We start from the raw sequence: 12,260 nt of genomic DNA on the forward strand, positions 1-12,260 counted from the left end.
GGTAATGATTACCAAATTGTCAATGAATGTTAATTTTGGTAATGATTACCAAATTATTTTCACAAGTCCATATGCACCAAAAAATTGTGCACAATCCTGTCATATAAACACACTAATATTCTGTTTAACATTTTACAGATTGTCCCCCATAAGGAGGAGGAGAGAAGCAGCAAGCAGATGGGGTGGGTGGGAGGGAGGGAATGAAACTTGAATAGAAAGCCGGTCATCCAGGGCTCATGTGATAGGTAACTGGACACCTCAAATATATTTTTTATGTTTTTTTATTTTTTTATTTTTTTTTTTTTATTGGTGCGTCTGTTGCTGGTCCGAAAGACACCCAACTAATGTTGGCCTTGTTTACCTAAAACTTCTCAAGCGTGTGTCGCCTGTGGCAAATAATTTCTAAGTTTTTTGGCGGGAAAAATATTGTAATGAATGTCAGTTCACTTTAATAAAAACATATTGATTTAACCTTGTGTATGTAATATCCTCTGCCCCAATATGTTACTTTATACCATTGGATTATAATGAACAGGTGGGAAAAAAAGTTGTAATACAAAAGAAAGATTTTATTGTTAAATTATAATTCGTGTACAATACAAATGTTCACAAAGTTACCAGCTATGGTATTATACTCTAAGTTTTGGGAGATAGTGCGAAAAATCACATATATTTTACTGGTTACTGCAACGGGTCATCACGTATGCTGCTGGTTAAACCCCATGCCTACATTTTTTAGGAAAGGCCGGAACTTAGAAATGAACCTAGTTTTAACATAGCTTAAATATATAACGCACATGCCTTACAAGATTAACTTGGTGAAGCCTGTATTGTTTGAACAATAACCGTTGCGTGTAAATCAAACTTATATTGCCATTTCAAAAACTTGTAAGGATAGAAGTTATAATGAAACAATTTACATTCCTTGCCATAATCCTATTCTGCAAATTTAACTCGTACAACGACTGCCTCACCATTCGAAGTTATTACGCAACATGGCCCAATGCAACCTTTGTATGATGAAGCTATATACTTCAATTTGACATGTTCTTGAAGTGAATAACTCCACGATGTAATATTGGTCCACTCTCTCAACGAAAATTGCAGTATTCCATAGTGTCTCATCTTTATCTAGTATGATGATTTTTGTGACACCGATAGAAACAGCCCATCCACATAGTTACTGGTGATATATTACTGGTTCCTACATCATGATCAAGGTCTTCTTCAAACATCCTCCTCCGTTTTGCATATGGTACTGAAATTTGTAATAATATTAATTACACACACCGACATATCAATGAAATTTAACATTAATGAAAACATCACATAAAAAAAGACACATGCATTACTGGATTTAACTGAGTCAAATTTGCCAGAAAACCTATATTATTTGGACACTAACTACTTTATAATTGTCACAGTTTTGTAGACTTGGCAAAACCTGTGGTATGGATGAAACTTATAATGAAGGCAGTTGCGCTCTTTACCCTAATACTGTTCTTGGAATTTAACTTTATTTAAAATCTACAAGCACTGCCCGAATGCTTTTGCCATTCAAAATTATTGTATAACTCATTCCTGATGGGCAACCTTACTGAAATGATGTATTCATCATATCTTTTCGTTCGTCAAATTACTATATATCGTAAATTAGAAGCCAGAGGTTTCATCATTACATAGTAAAACAACGACATGGCCTATTGGTAATGACACTGTATACTTCAATTTGACATTCTTAAAATGAATAACTCCGCGATGTAATATTGGTCCACTCTCTCAAATTCTTATTGACATTACAGTATTCCATAGTGTCTAGTATGATGATTTTTCTGGTATTGATAAAACACCGATAGCAACAGCTATCTTTTATCGAGTCATAACCAATTTCCTAACTTTATCTGGATCTTAATGGCTTCTGCAATGAATAAATGAGCAGGGGTTCAATAAACTATTTTAAGTAACTGTAGTTTAATGTGGAATAACACTTTTTTTTTTGGGGGGGGGAACACGTGGATTTCCAGGTGTTCGTATTTATGATCTTAGTTGCTGATTATTCTCCAGGTTATTCAGTTATCAAGAGTACATTACGGTGAATCAAAACGGTTTTCTTATGATGAATTAAATTTAAAGAAAACGAATTTTTTAAACGATAACTGCAGCAAGATTTAAATCGGTTAAGAGTATTTAGCATAATATTCATGCATCGTGATCTAGTGATGAGGAAGACTTTTGTTAATCTAACTGAAAATATGTTAGCTCTAAGTCCCAATTGAAAGGGGGTCGCGAGTTCGACTTTAAAAATATATTCTACATAGGTCTAACTTGAATACTTTGGTGAAGTCTCGCAGTCCTTAGGTGTGTTAACATAATCTAGCATACGGTAAATAGAATAGTTTAGTATTGTAACAATTTCTGTATTAACTCTGCATACGTTTATATGCAAAGGGAAATAGGATAGCCTCAAATACGGATCATAAATACAAATTTTCAAGTTTCAAATAAATAAAATTCTGATTAGGGTTTACCAAGAAGACATTTGAATATTCTACGTGGTTAAGATGAACTAATTTCCGATGGTACTGGATTCGTGGTTATATTCATTTTATAAGATGAACAGTATTACTCGGTGGACGTCATTTAAAGATAAGTGTTTGTATATATAATAAAGAGAGGGTCCCACAGGAAGCAGAATCTATTTAGTGTATGACAACCTTTACTAAACAAAATTGTTTATTTTTGTGGTATACTGAATAACCAGACAAATAAACATCTACGCTGATTTAAGATATTACAGAAACATTCACATGTGATACAAGATTAAAATTATTTTAAGAAACAAATATACTATTTGGTCTAATAAGCACCATAATCAGGCTGTGTAACAATCAAGAGGGAATGTTGGTTGGAGAAGTCCTATATTGCTGAATTCATTTCCATTATATGAAGGAAAGATTTAAATTATGAGAAAAGCGACAGAATACACGAGTTTGGTAGTTGAAATAATTTTTATTTCATGGCAAGGCGTACTGATGGTATCAAGAAAACGATTGTACTGCCATACCAGGTGTGAAAAGCACATTACATCAAAACTGCTATAAACTGATTTGATCGTGAGGAAGAGAAACCAATCGAGAAAAAGAAGTTCAGTGGACAAACTCCAAGGAAACTGAAACAATACTTAAGATCTGTCCACCCGATCGTGCATACCCGACGGGCAAACAGTGATACCAGACCACAGTAGTTAGTAAGAATGGAGGTTCATGACGTCAGAAGCGGGAAAACCACAGACAGAGATCTGGTATCATAGTGCGTTGCCAGATCCATGCCTTTAGTTGTCTCGCTTCTGACGTCATCAACCCTCAGTTTCACTAACTATTGTGGCCTGTTATCACTCTTTGCCCGTCGGGTATGAACGATCGTGTGAACAGGGCTTAACGGGTTATCAAGACAATTTGGATCTGCCCCAATCTTTTCACCTCCCACTGTGCTTCATTTTAACACCTTTTTCCCTCCAAATCCTTCTAAAATCCTTATTCCCACCTATCATATCCCCATATACTGTACTGTATTTTGTATCAAGACAACAGTTGTGTCAGTGATTACCACACCAGATGGACAGTAGACGGTGTGACAGTGAGGGAACATCGAGATGAAAATGTGACAGAAGAATCTAAACCAAGTTAAATACAATGAGAAAAAAAAATATCAAATATTGAGAGAGAGGCCCTGGTGTAAGTGGATGGTGTTATGACGCCACAGTAATAACAGAAAATGCTATAAGTAATTGCAGCACGAAGTGAGAACTAGCAATCAGTTGTATTAGTAATAAAATAAATAGTTGAAAAAAATAACGATTTGGTTAAAACAGTGACAAAACAGTAAGGGATTTTAAATAGTATAGGGAATACTTTTCTGAAGACCGAAAACCTTAGCACAAGCAAAACAAAAATGGAATACAATAAAGTTGAAAGAAATTAAGGAGAATGAAGACGTTATCCATAGTAAGAGCGTTAGCAATACAGAAAAATCATATGAAACAGTACTAATAGCTACTTTATTTGCTAAAAGAGAGACCTGCGGTGTAATTAAACAAAGCAATTGAAGGGTAAGACAGACTAAGTACAAGTCCACTGATAGGATGTTTGAATAAATTGCAACCACACCGTTTTGGGGACAATAAGAAGCGAGGCATGTGGCAAGTATAAAATATAACCAGATGTTAAAATGTGATTCTTTTTTTTTCATATAAAATCTGATACTAAAAGCTTAGTCAAACAAATAGTTGAGGATCAAATAGGGGAATCATATGGAGTATATTGGGAAATAGTCTATGAAAAAAAAGAAAGACAACACGAAATGAAGACTTGTAGGGTTAAGAGGAGTCGAAAATGTACGGAGACAGGTTGTAGGGTAAAGAAAAGTCGAAAATGTACGGAGACAGGTTGTAGGGTAAAGAAAAGTCGAAAATGTACGGAGACAGGTTGTAGGGTAAAGAGAAGTAGAAAATGTACAGAGACAGGTTGTAGAGTAGGGTCAAGAGGAGTCGAAAATGTACAGAGACAGGTTGTAGGGTAAAGAGAAGTCGAAAATGTACAGAGACAGGTTGTACAGTAGGGTCAAGAGGAGTTGAAAATGTACAGAGACAGGTTGTAGGGTAAAGAGAAGTCGAAAATGTACAGAGACAGGTTGTACAGTAGGGCCAAGAGGAGTCGAAAATGTACAGAGACAGGATGTAGGGTAAAGAGAAGTCGAAAATGTACGGAGACAGGTTGTAGGGTAAAGAGAAGTAAAAAATGTACAGAGACAGGTTGTACAGTAGGGTCAAGAGGAGTCGAAAATGTACAGAGACAGGTTGTAGGGTAAAGAGAAGTCGAAAATGTACGGAGACAGGTTGTAGGGTAAAGAGAAGTCGAAAATGTACAGAGACAGGTTGTACAGTAGGGTCAAGAGGAGTCGAAAATGTACAGAGACAGGTTGTAGAGTAAAGAGAAGTCGAAAATGTACAGAGACAGGTTGTACAGTAGGGTCAAGCGGAGTTGAAAATGTACAGAGACAGGTTGTAGGGTAAAGAGAACTCGAAAATGTACAGAGACAGGTTGTAGGGTAAAGAGAAGTCGAAAATGTACAGAGACAGGTTGTAGGGTAAAGAGAAGTCGAAAATGTACAGAAACAGGTTGTAGGGTAAAGAGAAGTCGAAAATGCACAGAGACAGGTTGTAGGGTAAAAAGAAGTCGAAAATGTACAGTGACAGGTTGTAGGGTAAAGAGAAGTCGAAAATGTACAAAGACAGGTTGTAGGGTAAAGAGTCGAAAATGTACGGAGACAGGTTGTAGGGTACAGAGGAATCGAAAATGTACAGAGACAGGTTGTAGGGTAAAGAGTCGAAAATGTACAGGGACAGGTTGTAGGGTAAAGAGTGGCAAATGTACGGAGACAGGTTGTAGGGTAAAGAGTCGAAAATATATGGAGACAGGTTGTAGGGTAAAGAGTCGAAAATGTGTGGAGACAGGTTGTAGGGTAAAGAGTCGAAAATATATGGAGACAGGTTGTAGGGTAAAGAGTCGAAAATGTACCGAGACAGGTTGTAGGGTAGAGAGTTGAAAATGTACAGGGACAGGTTGTAGGGTAAAGAGTCGAAAATGTACCGAGACAGGTTATAGGGTAAAGAGTCGAAAATGTATGGAGGTTAAAGAGGAGTCGAAAATGTACAAGACAGGTTGTAGGGTAAAGAGTCGAAAATGTACCGAGACAGGTTGTAAGGTAAACAGTCGAAAAAGTACAGAGGTAGGCTGTAGGGTAAAGAGTCGAAAATGTACAAGACAGGTTGTAGGGTAAAGAGTCGAAAATGTACCAAGACAGGTTGTAGGGTAAAGAGTCGAAAATGTACAAGACAGGTTGTAGGGTAGAGAGTCGAAAATGTACAGAGGTAGGTTGTAGGGTAAAGAATAAAAAATGTACAAGACAGGTTGTAGGGTAAAGAGTCGAAAATGTACCGAGACAGGTTGTAGGGTAAAGAGTCGAAAATATACAAGACAGGTTGTAGGGTAAAGAGTCGAGAATGTACAAGACAGAATGTAGGGTAAAGAGTGGAAAATGTACGGAGACAGGTTGTAGGGTAAACAGTCGAAAACGTACAGAGGTAGGTTGTAGGGTAAAGAGTCAAAAATGTACAAGACAGGTTGTAGGGTAAAGAGTGGAAAATGTACGTTGACAGGTTGTAGGGTAAACAGTCGAAAATGTACAGAGGTAGGTTGTAGGGTAACGAGACGAAAATGTACAAGACAGGTTGTAGGGTAAAGAGTGGAAAATGTACCGAGACAGGTTGTAGGGTAAACAGTAAAAAATGTACAAGGCAGGTTGTAGGGTAAAGAGTGGAAAATGTACAAGGCAGGTTGTAGGGTAAAGAGTGGAAAATGTAGAGACAGGTTGTAGGGTAAAGAGTCGAAAATGTACCGAGACAGGTTGTAGGGTAAAGAGTCGAAAATGTACAAGACAGGTTGTAGGGTAAAGAGTCGAAAAAGCACCGAGACAGGTTGTAGGGCAAAAAGTCGAAAATGTACAAGACAGGTTGTAGGGTAGAGAGTGGAAAATGTACCGAGACAGGTTGTAGGGTAAAGAGTCGAAAATGTACAGAGGTAGGTTGTAGGGTAAAGAGTCGAAAATGTACAAGACAGGTTGTAGGGTAAAGAGTGGAAAATGTACGGAGACAGGTTGTAGGGTAAACAATCGAAAATGTACAGAGGTAGACTGTAGGGTAAAGAGTCGAAAATGTACAAGACAGGTTGTAGGGTAAAGAGTGGAAAATGTACGGAGACAGGTTGTAGGGTAAAGAGTAAAAAATGTACCGACACAGGTTGTAGGGTAAACAGTCGAAAATGTACAGAGGTAGGTTGTACGGTAAAGAGTCGAAAATGTACAAGACAGGTTGTAGGGTAAAGAGTGGAAAATGTACCGAGACAGGTTGTAGGGTAAAGAGTCGAAAATGTACAGAGGTAGGTTGTAGGGTAAAGAGTCGAAAATGTACAAGACAGGTTGTAGTGTAAAGAGTAGAAAATCTACGGAGACAGGTTGTAGGGTAAACAGTCAAAAATGTACAGAGGTAGTTTGTAGGGTAAAGAGTCGAAAATGTACAAGACAGGTTGTAGGGTAAAGAGTGGAAAATGTACGGAGACAGGTTGTAGGGTAAACAGTCAAAAATGTACGGAGACAGGTTGTAGGGTAAACAGTCAAAAATGTACAGAGGTAGTTTGTAGGGTAAAGAGTCGAAAATGTACAAGACAGGTTGTAGGGTAAAGAGTGGAAAATATATGGAGACAGGTTGTAGGGTAAAGAGTCGAGAATGTACAAGACAGGTTGTAGGGTAAAGAGTCGAAAATGTAAAAGACAGGTTGTAGGGTAACGAGTGGAAAATGTACGGAGACAGGTTGTAGGGTAAACAGTAAAAAATGTACCGAGAAAGGTTGTAGGGTAAAGAGTCGAAAATGTACAGAGGTAGGTTGTAGGGTAAAGAGTCGAAAATGTACAAGACAGGTTGTAGGGTAAAGAGTGGAAAATGTACCGAGACAGGTTGTAGGGTAAAGAGTCGAAAATGTACAGAGGTAGGTTGTAGGGTAAAGAGTCGAAAATGTACAAGACAGGTTGTAGTGTAAAGAGTAGAAAATGTACAGAGACAGGTTGTAGGGTAAACAGTCAAAAATGTACAGAGACAGGTTGTAGGGTAAACAGTCAAAAATGTACAGAGACAGGTTGTAGGGTAAACAGTCAAAAATGTACAGAGGTAGTTTGTAGGGTAAAGAGTCGAAAATGTACAAGACAGGTTGTAGGGTAAAGAGTGGAAAATGTACGGAGACAGGTTGTAGGGTAAACAGTCAAAAATGTACAGAGGTAGTTTGTAGGGTAAAGAGTCGAAAATGTACAAGACAGGTTGTAGGGTAAAGAGTCGAAAATGTATGGAGACAGGTTGTAGGGTAAAGAGTCGAAAATGTACAAGACAGGTTGTAGGGTAAAGAGTCGAAAATGTACAAGACAGGTTGTAGGGTAACGAGTGGAAAATGTACGGAGACAGGTTGTAGGGTAAACAGTAAAAAATGTACCGAGACAGGTTGTAGGGTAAGAGTCGAAAATGTACAGAGGTAGGTTGTAGGGTAAAGAGTCGAAAATGTACAAGACAGGTTGTAGTGTAAAGAGTCGAAAATGTACAAGACAGGTTGTAGGGTAAAGAGTCGAAAATGTACTGAGACAGGTTGTAGGGTAAACAGTCGAAAATGTACCGAGACAGGTTGTAGGGTAAAGAGTCGAAAATGTACAAGACAGGTTGTAGGGTAAAGAGTCGAAAATGTACCGAGACAGGTTGTAGGGTAAAGAGTCGAAAATGTACCGAGACAGGTTGTAGGGTAAAGAGTCGAAAATGTATGGAGGGTAAAGAGGAGTTGAAAATGTACCTTGAAAGGTTGTAGGGTTAAGAGTCTAAATTGTACCGAGACAGGTTGTAGGATAAACAGTCGAAAATGTACAGAGGTAGGTTGTAGGGTAAAGAGTCGAAAATGTACAAGATAGGTTGTAGGGTAAAGAGTCGAAAATGTACGGAGACAGGTTGTAGGGTAAAGAGTCGAAAATGTACGGAGACAGGTTGTAGGGTAAAGAGTCGAAAATGTACGGAGACAGGTTGTAGGGTCAAGGGTAAAAAATGTACCAAGAGAGGTTGTAGGGTAAAGAGTCGAAAATGTACAAGACAGGTTGTAGGGTAAAGAGTCGAAAATGTACAAGACAGGTTGTAGGGTAAAGAGTGGAAAATGTACGGAGACAGGTTGTAGTGTAAAGAGTCAAAAATGTACCGAGACAGGTTGTAGGGTAAAGAGTCGAAAATGTAAAGACAGGTTGTAGGGTCAAGGGTAAAAAATGTACCTTGGCAGGTTGCAGGGTAAAGAGTCGAGAATGTACCGAGACAGGTTGTAAGGTAAAGAGTCGAAAATGTACCGAGACAGGTTGTAGGGTAAAGAGTCCAAAATGTACCGACACGGGTTGTAGGGTCAGGAGTTGAAAATGTACCGAGACAGGTTGTAGGGTAAAGAGTCGAAAATGTACCAAGACGGGTTGTAGGGTAAAGAGTCGAAAATGTACAGACAGGTTGTAGGGTCAATGGTAAAAAATGTACCTTCGCAGGTTGTAGGGTAAAGAGAGTCGAAAATGTACCAAGACAGGTTGTAAGGTAAAGAGTCCAAAATGTACCGAGACAGGTTGTAGGGTAAAGAGTCCAAAATGTACCGACACGGGTTGTAGGGTCAAGAGTTGAAAATGTACCTTGGCAGGTTGTAGGGTAAAGAGTCGAAAATGTACCTTGGCAGGTTGTAGGGTAAAGAGTCGAAAATGTACCTTGGCAGGTTGTAGGGTAAAGAGTCGAAAATGTACCGAGACAGGTTGTAGGTTAAAAGAGTCGAAAATGTACCGAGACAGGTTGTAAGGTAGAGAGTCCAAAATGTACCGAGACAGGTTGTAGGTTAAAGAGTCCAAAATGTACCGACACGGTTTGTAGGGTCAAGAGTTGAAAATGTACCGAGACAGGTTGTAGGGTAAAGAGTCGAAAATGTACCGAGACAGGTTGTAGGTTAAAGAGTCCAAAATGTACCGACACGGTTTGTAGGGTAAAGAGTCGAAAATGTAGCGAGACAGGTTGTAGGGTAAAGAGTTGAAAATGTACAGACACAGGTTGTAGGGTAGAGAGTCCAAAATGTACCGGGACGGGTTGCAGGGTCAAGAGTCGAAAATGTACCGACACGAGTTGTAGGATAAAGAGTTGAAAATGTACCGAGACGGGTTGTAGGATAGAGAGTTGAAAATGTACCGAGACGGGTTGTAGGGTAAAGAGTCGAAAATGTACCGACACGAGTTGTAGGATAGAGAGTTGAAAATGTACCGAGACGGGTTGTAGGGTAAAGAGTCGAAAATGTACCGACACGAGTTGTAGGGTAAAGAGTCGAAAATGTACCGACACGAGTTGTAGGATAAAGAGTTGAAAATGTTCCGAGACGGGTTGTAGGGTAAAGAGTCGAAAATGTACAGAGATGGGTTGTAGGGTAGAGTTTAAAATGTACCGAAACAGGTTGTAGGGTCAAGAGTCGAAAATGTACCGAAACAGGTTGTAGGGTAGAGAGGAGTCGTAAATGAACGGAAACAGGTTGTAGGACAAAGAGGAGTAGAAAATGTACAGGTAGGTTGTAGGGTTTGTGTGTCTAAAATGTACAGATTGTAGAGTAGAATCCAAAATGTAAGGTTGTACGGGCAGGTTGTGAGAACACTGACAGAAGTGCTAGATGACAAGCTGAGAAAAATAAAATTTTCATCCAAAATTATTAATCTGTCTTCCTGTCAGAAGTTTCAACATTGAGTAGTTTTTACCGTGGAATAACTGTAGTTAAAGCCAAGATCTACACTCTCTTTAGACTTTGGTTAAGGCACCATTATATAGGACGACAATAAATCACCTCTTTCTTTATCTCGAGTATGCATGTGAGGGACCCAAGGAATAAATGGCCTTCAAGGAAATGAGAAGGGATACATTTTATAATTAAAAGGGCAAATATTGTAATAGAATATTATTTTTTGGAGCGGCCCATACTAGACTGCAAAAGATTAATTGAAAACCAATAAGAGCAGTAAGCTACACTTAAAAACTTAACGTAAAAAAAAACGCCAAAAATCCTGAAATAAATGTTGCCAGGCATTTATCGTTTTAAAAACTAATATATTGACGTTAAAGATTGATAGTACGGTTATCAACCCGTTGAAGATAATAAAAAAGTAGGGTAAAAATTGCGGTCGTCTGTATCTACTGAAATTCGAATGAGAACCGTATATGTTTACGTAGGATTTCCGATTAAAACTACGTGGTTTTTTTTTTTTAACAAGCGTAGATATAGGAAGAGACTGCTATACTTAAGGCAAATGAAAATATCTTTCGGTCAGACGTCTAAAATACTCATATAAAGCCTAAACTATTCTGTATGAGAAAATGGTGCGGATAAAGAAATTATATATACGTATAAGTTCAATGTTATAAACGCAGACTAGATATCTTGACTATCGACTTTTGAAATGGGATGTGAATAGTCCCAAGTATGTGACATATCAGTAGCATATGACAAGTCCAGGAAGTAATGGGGAATTTGATGGCGAATGAGACCGTGTGAATTCGGGTAGAAATTGAGAGGGGGTTGGAAAGATCACGCCATGTCTTACCCGAAATAGTGGATAAGCTGACTAGAGAAAGTTGCTGAAGCTGATGGAGATCCTTCAACCACTCAACCAACAATAACGAGAAATTTTCCACTAAATGAAATTTTGCTATTTTCATCGTGTAAGAAGTTCGTGTCTTCATTTCAGTTTCACAGGATTATTGAATTTCTCATCAGTAATGAGGCTAGCCTATTTTCGTGTTCAAAATTACGCAGGATATATTTACTTTTAAGACTAATAATTGTTAAGATGCAAGGGTAGTTTACCAACCTTGCTCTAGGAGTGCATTGTAACAACTTTGCTCTAGTGCTGTTTACTGTTCTTTATTTTAAATACTACAAATATCTGAAAGTATTTGCTATACATTCTCTACCTGTTTAAAAATGTTTTTTTTTTTTTTTTAAATAGAAACAAAGATTGTTTTTCATCGCGCATGAAATAAATTATTGGATGTATAAAACAGTGAGAAATGCCACGAAAATCATGAACAATTTCTTCACACACAAGACTTGAAACATTCTCATCTCTCTTCATCTTGTCTCTCAGTTAACAGCTTAAACATACTATAAAAGAATACACGGTGCAGACCTGTTCTCTTTTCGCACATTTTTAATTTTCACTAAAATACTTTTCTTTGTAATATTTTTTCTCCTTAATATTTTCTTTAACTTCACATTGACAACGTGTGTTGATTTGTATGACTCGAGACAAAATATTTAGTTTAACTTTCTCCGGCTTTTTAAACAAGTTGTAATTGTTAAAATACGATTTTTGTTCCCCTTGCAGAGCTGGTATTATGAACAATTTAAAGCCCCTATCTAGACCTAATAGAGACAAGCTTAAAGCTTTCCCTCTCTTGCTTGGTATAAACTTGAGCCATGAAAATACGGATTTTTAAAAAAAATTTAACCCACCCAACTAAATAGGCATTCTCCATTAAAATTTTGATTTGTTAGTACTAAGTTTAATGTTGATTAGTTATTAAGGAATTAAAACATATGATATTTTGATAACCAAGCCACCAA

General features: G+C 37.8%; 1 long non-coding RNA gene across 5 annotated transcripts in view; it reads right to left on the reverse strand.

The window, feature by feature from the left end:
- Positions 1-554: 554 nt before the first annotated feature.
- LOC137626308 (uncharacterized) overlaps positions 555-12,260 on the reverse strand; it is a 39,763-nt gene continuing 28,057 nt past the window's right edge. For all 5 annotated transcript variants that reach the window (XR_011040996.1, XR_011041000.1, XR_011040999.1 and 2 more), the window contains exon 4: positions 555-1,258. This is a non-coding gene — a long non-coding RNA (uncharacterized lncRNA). The remainder of the gene's footprint in view (positions 1,259-12,260) is intronic.

Source organism: Palaemon carinicauda, chromosome 33 (genome assembly GCF_036898095.1).
Source record: "Palaemon carinicauda isolate YSFRI2023 chromosome 33, ASM3689809v2, whole genome shotgun sequence".
In the NCBI taxonomy this organism is placed as follows: domain Eukaryota; kingdom Metazoa; phylum Arthropoda; class Malacostraca; order Decapoda; family Palaemonidae; genus Palaemon; species Palaemon carinicauda.